A 12,303-nucleotide genomic window follows, 5' to 3' on the forward strand; every position below is an offset into this window, starting at 1 on the left:
TTACACACATTGAATACATACTGCATATTATAGAACTAATCAATCATTACTTATAAATTGAAGGTAAAGTTGTTATTATTTTATTATTGTATTAGTACTGCTACACATTATAGTTATTTTGATTACTGGTGGTAAAAGATAAATTGAAGCTGAAATGTCTTTAAATGATGCATAATAGAGCGAGTAATTAGCAGGCCAGAGCTTGGATACCAGAAACCTCTCATCCCCAGCTGATAGCCAGATCTGTGATGGTTAGCCCAGAGCTTTCTTTATAGCTGTGTCTTCCCAGCATCTAATGAGGCTTCTGTACATGTTAGAATGAAGGAGCCTGGAGGAGAATAATGGAAATCTGTAAAGTTTACGGTCTAATACCTATTTGGAGATGGAGAGGGGAGTTAAAGAATTGATAATCTAGGAAAGAGTTTAAGCTCGGTCTCAGATATGTGAGGTTGTTCCTATACAAAATCTGCCAAGGCTTTTTCTGAAGATAGAAGTGAGCTCCTTCCTGTCTTGTATCTTTAAAATTGGGATCAGTATGTGACAATGCAAACATTTGGTGGCATCAAGCATTATGGAATCTACCCTGGGCTCCTCGGCTCTTCCTTGCTGAGAAGGTCACTGCCTTGCTGTGAAGACATCAAGACACACTGGGAAAGGGTCTTGCTGGAGATGACCATCCAAAGACTACAGACCACAGATGACTTGTCTAGTGTATCACTCACAGTTTTCCTCTTCTCTTGGGTTTCTGAGTCCCTTGTCCTGTCACTTGATTCCACTCTTTATCCTTTTAATGCCTGTAGCAAATGAAGACAGATAGGAAACTCTTAATGTGGCCCTAGAACATACAGGTCAAGCAAGTGTACGCTGCTTACCACAGCACCGTGCTGAAGGAGGAGACTCACAGAGCTGGGTCATTTCCCTGCCCCAGAGTCTCTGACCTATTTTTTCTCCTTCGCCCTCTCCCTTTGTCTTCTCATTAGCTTTTATATGATTGAAATGCCTTTTCTGGGGTCAAGCCCAGAATTCACAGAATTCTGAGGTAGCAGGGTAGGTATTCGGAAGCACAGACTTGGCTAGGAATCTCAGAGGTATGGTTTGTTCATTTATTTGTTTATTTATATTTTTGGTTATCTCAGTTGCTATGAATAGGAATCATGAGTCCCTATATCTCTGTTGCAGGACTTGTCCCAGAATTTTCCTTGTGCCAAAGAGCATCAAAAGCAGCATCCAGTGTTGTAAGGCGCACATCGAAGATTAATTTGAACAGTAGCTTTCCCTGGAATGAACAATGGTGAACCACATTTATCACAGGAAATCCAAAAGTTTGACTAGTGGCCAAATAGAGAATGGACTGTGTATCTGTAAGTCATCAAAGCTGGCAAGAATTTTGTCACCATATCTAAGTGTTGAGCTATGGTTTGGCTGCATTGTCCAAAATCCACAGGCTAGAGGATGGTTGCTAGATTTAGCAAATAAAAACACAAGAAGCTCCTAAGTCTGAATTTCAGATAAGCAATAGATTTAAAAAATATAGATGTTTCCCAAATATGGCATAGTATATGCTTATACTGAATAAACACTATCTGTTTATCCAAAATTAAAATATAACAGGATATTTTTTAATGTACTGAGATCTCTGGATATATCTAGGAAAACACTAAGGTCAGAAAATAGGTGACTTTCTGATGTCAGGGTAAGAAACTTAGAAGCAGAGAATAGACTATTTGAGCAGACCATCAAGTTTTGAAAAACTCTTTCATCCATTTCAAAGAGATGGTAATATCTTTGATATAATATAAGACTCTGAAATTCTCTTTTCTTCTCTTCCTCCTCCTCCTCCTTTTTAACTACTGAGTATGATCTAATGGTTTTCTCTCTTTCTCTCCAAAAAAGTCAGATATATGGGATAAATCTGACTCATATGTAAGGGTCATAAAGCAATAGAAGAGTCTCTTACGATGTATCATTTTACATGAATAAAAAAGCTACTACCACCTGAATCTGACAATGTGAATGAGAGAGCTTTTAGTGGTAGGAAATAACTGAAGGACACCAGGTGAGAGCCTGCAAGAAACTAAAATACCCTTAGTTTTCAAACTTAAGGACCCTATCATTTCCACCTAACCTCAACATTAGCAGAAATGGGGATCCAGAGCAAAAAGTATACACTAAAGAAACTTCAGATACTTTAATTTCCTAAGTCCATATGCACAATTTCCTTCATCACCCATTTTTGTAAAGGAGTGATAACATATGGGGCTAAAGGATATTGTATATTATAAAATTATATTATTAAACTGCTGGTGTAGGGGCTGGGGATTTAGCTCAGCAGCATAAGCACCTGCCTTGCAAGCAGGCAGTCGTGAGTTCAATCCACGGTACCAATAAAAAAAAAAAAAACAAAAAAAAACTGCTGGTGTTTATATTTCACTTAAAGCAAGATAGTATCAGTTATTTTCCTCTTCCAAAAGATTTAATGATAATTAATTATATTTTATTTTGCTTTTTCATTCATTTTCTGGTCCTTAATTTAATTTTGTGACTGTGGTTCTTGAGGCTAATACACAGGCATACTGCCTGATATATTTGGATCTTATGGTTTTGACATTATGCTGCCAGTTTTCTTCATTCCTTTGGTAGCAGCTGTTGGGAAGATGGATTAGTTCTTTTGGCTTGTTGGTGGCTGAGGCACATCTCAAACATAATGAACTTCTCCTTCCATAAGGTTCTTATTTCCATGGATGACCCATGTTTCAAACAGGAAATACATGACTTTTATATTAATCCTCAGTTTCATATGTATTCACTTTAGCCACATTTCCTGAGCAGCTGAAGTATATGGTGTAGTGTTGGAAAAGATTATGGAAAACGGAAAGCTGCTTAAGACAAAGTTCTTGGCCTCAAGAAGAGAAAGATACGTACACAACCTATGATCAGGCAGAGAATTCTGAGGGAGCAGGGACTCGAAGGAAACAAGTCATTCTAAATTGGTAAGCAGTGTTTTATGGGATAAAACTTCCTAGACTAATAGACTCACAAAAACTGTCAAAGCCTATGTTTGCTGGTTTTGTATCATCTGAGTATAACCCTGAAAGTGGTCCCATGGGAAACCCAGAAGAAACCAGCAAGAGTCTAGGATTACCTCCGGGGGATCTCATTTGGGCTACTCCATTTACATATTTATAGCATCTTCAAACAAATCATTTGGAAGACATGAAGACATTTTGGCATAAAGCATATTTCCAACCAACAACTTCCTTTGAACTAGAACAAGCTGCCGAAGAGACACTCTATTTCCACTGCTCATCTCACAGTTCAAAATGTAGCTACTGATGCCATGCTCTGTAGAAGCCTGAGGGTGAACTTGGACATCTGAATGTAAGTGCAAGCACCTCCTTACATGTGACAGCTGGGGATGGGGTGAGCACAGCTCTCAATCTTCTGCTCTGTTTGATAGCATTACAACACACATTAGCGTTGTAGAAATTCACTGGAACACCAGCACTCAGCAGTTCTAAACATGCCAAGATGGACTTGTTCTTTGTCCATTCATGCTTCGGTACAATAAAAAAGAAATTCTGGAGAGTTAAAATCATAGAAAAGATTGATGACATTTTGTTGATCTGGGGACAGAGTGTGGCTCTTATATTTGTATTCAAGTTGTGCTAGCAGTTTTGCAGAAAGACAGTTGTAAGCAAGTTCTAGTGGGAAAGTTTGGCAGAAAACCACGTGAATAAAAGAGTGTCGTGGGAGAGAGGATGACATAAAAGAATGTGTTAAGATGCAGGAACAGGAGGATAAAAAGAGAATGGCAGACCTAAACATGTTTGGTTTATTCTCAAAACTTTTTACTTTAATTGAAAGGTAGAATAAGAGGAGAAGGCATTCCAGGACAGTTGACAATCTACTCAATCTTGATGCTTTCAGTAGACACTGTTATTGCAAGGGACAAGAGATGAGGGGATGATGTTGGAACAGAATAGCGCTTGAAGAAGGAAAAGCAGACTGAGTTACAGCTATGTAATAACTAAGAACTACTCAATTGCCATTCGTTTCCTGTTGGTTTACCTTTAAACTTTCTTGTTTTACACTACCATGTCCCACTCAGTTCTTCTGCCTATTTGCTATCACAACAAAACCTATCCATTTTCCAGTTGGGGTTGATTGGACCTATTATGCAAGTAAGAAAAACAGTCAAGGGAAATGTGGATTTATCTAAAATTATTTCATCAGATTTCATGGGTGTGTTTAAGGCATAAATGCAGCTTATGAGGAACACTTCTAATTTCAATAAAACAATTGAAATATTCATGTCTTAGAAAGAAAGTAAAATGTTATACTTGTCAATCAAAACTAGAATTTTGCAAAACTAAAACTGTTGATAATTTAGACATGTATTAATTACTTATATCTCCAACCGATCTGACTGCAAAATTGGAAAATCATAAGGTAACTGACTAGATAATTTTAATCGGCTGATTGAATATCAACCACTGAAGTGGTACCTGACTGTGTTAATGAGTGAGCAATAATTTGTAGGGTTTTCTTTCTGTTTTTCAAATTACAAACAGAAAAAAATACCTTGTAAGTGATCCTGCAAAAACATTTTGATCATTGTTTTGAAGGAGATGTCTGAAGGAGACTCTTGAAAGCCAGTTTTTATTTTCTCTATTGTATAAAAGATACAAACCCAAACCAGAGAGCGGTATATTTATTTCATTTCAGAGACAAATTAAATAGAGGGCTTGACAGTCGTTTAAACATCTCTGTGGTAATACATGGCTACTGTAAAATAAAAACTTTTAAATCTTTCATGCATTTAAGTCATTCTTGACCAAGAACCATGGAGTCATTTGAACAAAAGAAAGAAAATGTAAGGTTAGAAAAGACATAAACAACTATGCATTCCATTCTCATGTTTTTTTTTCATACCAAAACTCCAAAACCAGATGTGGTGGCAAACCTGTAACCTCAATACTTTGAGTGGCTGAAGCAAGAGAATTACAAATTTCAGTCCAACCTGGGCAACCTACTGACTCAGAGAACCCTTTCTCAAAATAAAAAAATATATATATATTTTTTTTCAAAAGGACTGGCAATGTAGCTCAGTGTTAAGACCCTGGATTCAATTCCCAGTACTGAAAAATAAGTACATACATAAATATACCAATCAAGCAATCCTAATGAAAAGATTTCCTTTTTAAATTGGACTCTACTGAAAACAATTGATAATTCAGACTGTATCAGGTGGTCTTGATTTCTCAAGCCTATCACCATGTATATTAATTTAGCAACTCACAACCAAAGCATTCCATAAGATATTATATTAGAAAATTAATTTTTATCTTATTTTGCTAAAATATAAAACAAATTACTGAAAGTTCTTTTTCTATATAAAAAGGGCAATCTTACATTTGAAAAGTTATGAATTAATCTGTCTGTGGCCTTTTCCAAAGCATTTAACAGACTCCTAAACAACCTTAAATTCAGTCTTGATTTTTAAAGGAGACTTATTTGGTTCATGATTTAGTTGCTTTTCATACGTTGATCTTGTGGTTTATAAAAATGTTAACTATTGTCTGAAGTTTGCCAGTGCTGTTACTATTGAAATAATGTTTAAAAAATACTTGCAGGAACTCACTCATGGAATAGTCAATACAAAAAGGAAATATTTTACTCGTTAAAACATCAAGGGAAGAGTATTATAAAAGAAGTGACTGATGGTGAGCCGGAATGAGCAATTTTAAAAGGTGACTTCTATCTTTATGATTTTAAGCTTTTGTCACTGGGAGAAGTGTAATGGCTATGTTTCCACACTGACTAAAACACTAATTTGAGTGTAAGGCTTTAGTACCTGAAGAGTTACTTTATTGGTAACTTGCTATTTTATTCTCCATGTTAAAAAAATGCCCAGAGATACAGTTGAGTAGTTCAAGTAAACTTTATAATCTGTTCCAGGGATTGAGTTTGTTCAAAGATTAACCAAATACAGTTAAAAATAAGGGGGGAAATTGACTAATTCACTTCTCTTATTCCTTTATCTGTCAATTGTCCAAAGTGTTCCTTCAAGATTATTAAAGTAAATACATATGGTATTGACTCACCGACTTCGCAGATTCTGCCAAGATTCTGTTCCTCCTTAGAATTTACTTTTCTAATGGCCATATTAAGTCCTTCTTGACCTGCTGCTGGTGGATCTATCACATCTCAAGTTGCTTAAGATATTAAAAGGACAGAACCTTACATTATACCTTGAGAAATAATTTTCTTCCCATGATTGCTTACTTCCCTTATTCTAGTTTTTCTGTATCCACTAAAAACTTAAGGAGCTTTTGACTTAATATTGACCTTATTTTCTGTGATGGTGTTAAAAACCACTTCTTTGCACCCCTCAAGGTAACCTTGGTGATACTGTTACATCTGCTCATTATCATTTTTTTATGCAGCAACTATCTCTATTGATTTGTCTCTGGCCTTTGATTCAGTGAATCACAACATATTGCTATTTGAGTGTGCCTCAATTTGGCAAAGTTTAACGATAGTGGAATCGTTCTCAGGCTGCATTAGTGAATAAACCCTAGTCATTTCGTTTAATGGTTTTGAATCTAAGGTGAAAATGTTACATTCAAAGTTACCTTAGGAGCTAATTATGGGGCTTTTTGCTTTTTCAGTTTTTATTAATGACCTGCCAACATCGTATGGTTCATGGAACGCTCTGATTGTGTACACGCTGATGATACGACCTCAGACCTAGCAAGAGCCCAGACAAGTATAAAGCCATTGTGTCTTTAAATTAGAGATTTATTGAGTGATGCTCACAACACAGACACAAATTTTGCCCAAAATAATACAGACTCTCAAAATTTTAAACTACCCAGAGCAATCCTGAGTAATTTCATATTCACCTACTTTATAAATAGAAGAACACAACTAGCTGAAATAGATGATGAAATGTAAATGTCATGTTATATACAACCCTACTCCCATGTAAAATGCAATGTAATTATAGCTGCTAAAAACTTAACATGCCTGAAGTAGGCTATTTTCCACTAACACATTTAAAAAATATATGACTTCTTTATACCCATCTCTTTGAAAGTCAATGTAAAGGTATATTTTCTTGAAATTTTTCTTTTTTTTTTTAATTTGGAAAATTATCAAGCAGCAAAATATTCTTCATAGTTCCAAACAACTTTCTTTGACAGTAGCTCACCAATTACAGTTGTATATCTGCCACATTAAAAAAAAAACATATACAAAACCTAAACGCACACTGGGTATAGTCCATACTTTTTTAATAACTTCTCAACTCACAGAAGTCTCTTTTTCACTGCTTCTCTCATATCAGGACAGGGCACCAAGTCACAATTAGTATAATAAGACTGCTTGCATTTCTCTTGGACCAGAGAAACTGAGTTTGCAAATCAAAAATGTATCCACCAATACTTACTAGAGGAACAGATTTAACGTAGGATATACACACATATAATAACTTCAAGACTTCCTTATGATGGCTTCCCACAGAGTCAGGTGTGGAAGTGTGCAAAAGGGCTGTCTATGCATTGGAGATTCAAGGGATCTGATCCAGTCGTAGGTCTGGAGTTCACTGTAGTCTTTGCAAGGATGTAATAGGAGGCCAAAGGATCTGAATCAGGAAGGGTTAAGGTCTGTGCTAGAATCTGCAAAGTCTGCACCAGAATGCAGGACAAGATGTCCAAGATGAAGGTGAGGACTAGAATTCCTTCAAAGAAACAGAAATGAGCCATCCTTTTTCATTCCCCTTTTGTACCACTTACAGCACAAACCACCCTAGAGTGGGTCTTCTGTCTTCAGTAAATTCCCTAAGCTGCACTCCAAACTATGCTGACCCAGTTTACTTGGGCATTTCTTATTTGAACTGACACAGTTAACTGTTACAGGAAGAAAATTAACAGAGTTTTGTTGTCTAAGTTTGTGCTTGCGATTCTGATGTGGCTTGGATTCAGTGGCAATCTAGACCTTAGGTTCCAGAACGTACTTAGCAGTTTCTGTACCTAAGGAGCTTGCATTCCAATAGGTTAAACAGTGGTTAAAGGATGTGTCGTGTTCAGGGTGAGCTGGTAGAGTAACGTTGGACAGTGCTTAGATGCTGGCTTCCGTCTCTATCACTAGTATAGGGATCACGATCTCACCTTCCTCATCAAGTTTCCTAGAGCTAAATTAGATAATACCCTTAGGGACCTTACAAAAGGGAAACAGATAGAAAGTTACAAATACAAGGCTGTGAATATTATTAAAGAAATAAATATCCTACAATAAGGTAAATGCAATAGAAGTGTATACAAAACATTCTGTGAGCCCAGTATGAAAATCTAACCATTATGACTTAGAGCACTTTTATTGACTGTGTTATGGTTTACATCTACGGTATCTCACAGAAGTCTCATGTATTCAGATGTGGGACTTTTGGAAAGTGATTGGCTCATGGAAGCACTACACTAATCAGTTAATTAACCCATTAATGAGTTCATAGCTGGCAGTGCTGTTAAGGGGTCGGACCTGGCCCAGAGACGTGAACCCTGGAGACCTGAAAGGGTATATAGTCTTGTCCCTGGCTCTTCCATTTCCTTTCTGCTTGCTGACTGCCACCGTATGAACAGTTTTCCTCTGCAAAGTCCTCAGCCACACCATTTCTGGGAGCCGTGCCCTGGAGCCAGCTACCATGGTATAAGCTGCAACTGTGGTATATTTTGTGCCAGTGATAGGAAAATGACTAACACCAGATGAAAGAGAACCTCATTAGATAGATGGCAATTAAAAACAATAGTCACTATTTACTGCTCAGTTACTAACAGGCACAGTGCAACACCCCTGAAAGACTTTTCTTTCATTTAATCCTCAAATTAAAGCCACTGAGATAAATTACACAATCAAATTTCCATTTGAGAAAAGAAATATAGTGCTATACCATGGACAGGAGTTCCAGATGGATTGGAGGACTCTGATGTTTAAAATAGGAAACCTTTGGGAATAGTATCCATTACGTCAATCTGGGCAAGAGACAGTAAACCTAAAGTTTGGGAATAGCCATGAAATTAGAGTAGAGACAGTAGATCTGAAATGCTTTTCAGTAATAGATTAAACAAACTTTGAGAACTGATCGGCAGAAGAAGGAGACTGAGGCTGACTCAGATATTTAGCTCTTTGGTACATGTTTGAAATTAATAAAGATTGTGAATTAAAGGAGTGTACTTAATTTCCCTCTAAGGATTTGTTAGTAGAGCCATTGTTAAGAAATAGCAAAACTTCTAAAGGTGATGTCAATGATGTCAGGGGCGATTTTAGAAGAGACTTGAACTTGACAATGCAAACTTTTATTGTCTATAAGGAAAGTAAAGGAGAAACTAAAGGTATTAGCACCTTGGATATTTTCCAATTGTCATTATAGGCTCTTAGAGGGTCAGTGGAAATGGCAAGTATGCACAACTTTCAATTACAGTAAAAGCCCACTGATTTGGATTAATTGGGGTAAAGGGCAGCCTGACTAAATAAAAGTCTGATTTATAGAAAAAATTTAAATAAACTCAGTTTGATTACTTTTAAGTATTTTAAACTGACTTTATTTTCTATTGAAAGTAGTAATACATCACTGAAAGTGATTTCTAAATAATATGAAAAAGACTCAATCTGGAGGACAATTAGATCCATTAATCCATTTACTTGGTAAATATTTAGTGCCCACTCTATGGCAGGTAACATTGAAAATAAATGATGCTTCAAAATGTCATAGTACTTTGTATTTGTGAAAACAACTGTTTCTTTTCCAACAGGTCTAAATTTTAAAATGCTTATGTGTCTAAAAATTTCATCTTGAAATAAGCTGATTGATACGCTATTCTTCATTTTACAGAGAATATAAAGTATGTCAAATTTTAAAGAGGTTTTCCTGTATTAGAAGCTCCTATTTGGCTCCATGCTTCTGTTTTAACAATATTTTCATCCAAATTTTTTGGTGCCATGGGTGCAGTTTCTGTAATGGAAATATGACACACATGGTTCCAGGTTTCATCTCTGCCTATGGTGAATATCATCGAGAATATAAAGTGCAAACAAGTTCTTGGGCATGTGATTCTGGTCCCATATCCATCCTCATTGATCTGTAGGTAATGGTATCACTTGTTTCACATACATGCCACTCATGGTGTCTGTGTTTTTACATATATTGTTCCATCTTCCTGCAAACGCCTTCACAGTTAGTCAGTGAACTTTCAGTTACCCTTCGAACCCTTTTTAAGATGTGCTTCCTCTTTTCTTTCTGTCCTGGACCAAATGACTCATTCCTGCATCTGTTTTGCTTCCATGACTCTTATTGTAATTTTTTGTTTTGCTTTTTGTTTTTGGTACTGGGGATCGAACTCATGACTGTGGGCTTGCAAGGCAGGTGCTTATGCCACTGAGCTAAATCCCTGGCCCTCTGATACTGTTTGAATCACATTCCAACCTCTTTATTTGTTTAAATATTTCTCACCCTCCCTAGACTGTCAGTTTCAAGGTCAATGTTACATCCATCTTTGTCTCTAGGTATCATGCATAGCACGAGGCACAATATAAACACTAACAAGTTTTATTGAATGGAGTTCAACAAAATCTTTTTAACTAGTATGGAAATGATGAAAACTTCTTGCTTTGTCCTTTTATCCTATGCACATGCAAATTACTCATACTGATCATAGTAAAACACTGGTCATCCTTCTGCAAGGAGGCAGTGGAACTGGATGATGGTTAACACTGTTAACTGAACTGGGTCAAAGGATAACCAAGGAGATGGTAAAATATTATTTTGGGGTATGTTTGTAAGGAAAGTTTTTGAAGAGATTAATATTAGAATCAGTAGATTCAGTTAAAAAATATTCCACACTCACCAATATAGTAGGCATAACCCAAACCAGTGAGGGCTTAGAATTAAAAAGTTGGGCAATATTTTCCCCCTCATTTTGAGCTGGACCAACATCTTCTGCCTTCAGACATCAGAACTGCAGATTGTCGGGCCTGAGGGCTTCAGGACTTACATGGGCTGCTGGATCTTTGGCCTCAAGCTGAGAGTTACTGTTGACTGCGTTGGTTCTTGGGCCTGTGGACTCAGTGAATGGATAGTGTTGGCTTCCTTGGTTCTCCAGTTTGCAGGTCATTTATCATGAAACTTCTTGGCCTCCAAAATTGTATGAGAAATTCCTTTAATACTTTCTTATACATCTATATCTCCTATTTTGTTCTGATTCCCCAGAGAAATCTTATTAATATATTGCTAAGATTTAAAAGTTAGGTAATCTTATTTTTTGCTACAAGTTTGGGGTGAAAGTGGTTTACGATGATACATGTCTATTTCTCTATCCCCTTTTACCACATCATTCTATTACTCTGTCTGTATCACCATCTATATAGGTTTTAAGTCAGCTCCGTATTACACCAGACTCTTTTCATTCCTTGGTGTCATCAAAAGCTCAGACTATTTCATATTTTGGGATTAGGCACTGTTAAATGCTATAGTTCACCCCCATAAATTCATGCTACATTTGCTCTTTTGACTATTAGCTTTCCCTACTGTCCAACCCTCCCAGCAAATCTGACTTAGGGCATCTAACACTAAGTGATCACTATGACAAGAAGAGAAGTATTTAACTAGATTGATGTTCCAAGAGTCCCCTGCAAGTTGTCAATACTCATATTTATATCATAATGCTGCAATTTTGGCAGAATTATCTGCTTTTTATGAAAATTCAATGAAGCAATTTTCAGATTTCCTAACATGAATCAAAAATCTGAAAAACACCCAGATATATATTTATATTCCTGTTAACTGCCCCCATTTTAAGTGATGTTTCACTGAGATTTGAGTTTGGAAAGAAGATTAACCAATTATGGCATAAATCAATCTTCAAAGACAGTTTTCAGTCCAGTTTTGAAAACTTAGGTCATTCTGATATAACTTCACTCATTAAAACAGGTTAGCAACATAGTTTTCTTAAGGAGTTGATCTTTGCTGAATTACAGCACAAAGAAAACATTAAAATGATTTTTCTTAATAGCTACAAGATAGTAATTTCATGATGTGAGATCCTTCCAAAGTGTGACAGAGTGCTGTGTGTGAGGCTCTAACATATATAAATATGCAGATGTATACACACCCAAATGGTATTATAAGGAAAATATACATAAAATGATTTCTAAAACTAATCAAAAGAGAAAAGTAATGACAACTCATGTAAGTGATCATTTTGGTATTATCCAGTGAATGAACATGAAGTCTATACCATGTTTCTATAT

The 12,303-nt window shown here is 36.3% G+C and overlaps 1 long non-coding RNA gene across 3 annotated transcripts in view; it reads left to right on the forward strand.

Annotated features, from left to right (window-relative positions):
- The window catches only part of LOC134473584 (uncharacterized), a 175,601-nt gene that overhangs the window by 157,636 nt on the left and 5,662 nt on the right, over window positions 1-12,303 (forward strand). For all 3 annotated transcript variants that reach the window (XR_010043884.1, XR_010043883.1, XR_010043885.1), the window contains exons 4-7: window positions 1,180-1,361; window positions 2,813-2,990; window positions 3,187-3,378; window positions 5,634-5,750. This is a non-coding gene — a long non-coding RNA (uncharacterized LOC134473584). The remainder of the gene's footprint in view (window positions 1-1,179; window positions 1,362-2,812; window positions 2,991-3,186; window positions 3,379-5,633; window positions 5,751-12,303) is intronic.

This window comes from Cavia porcellus, unplaced genomic scaffold, assembly GCF_034190915.1.
Source record: "Cavia porcellus strain 051 isolate PalLab524CR breed Dunkin Hartley unplaced genomic scaffold, mCavPor4.1 scaffold_27, whole genome shotgun sequence".
NCBI classification, from domain to species: Eukaryota; Metazoa; Chordata; class Mammalia; order Rodentia; family Caviidae; genus Cavia; species Cavia porcellus.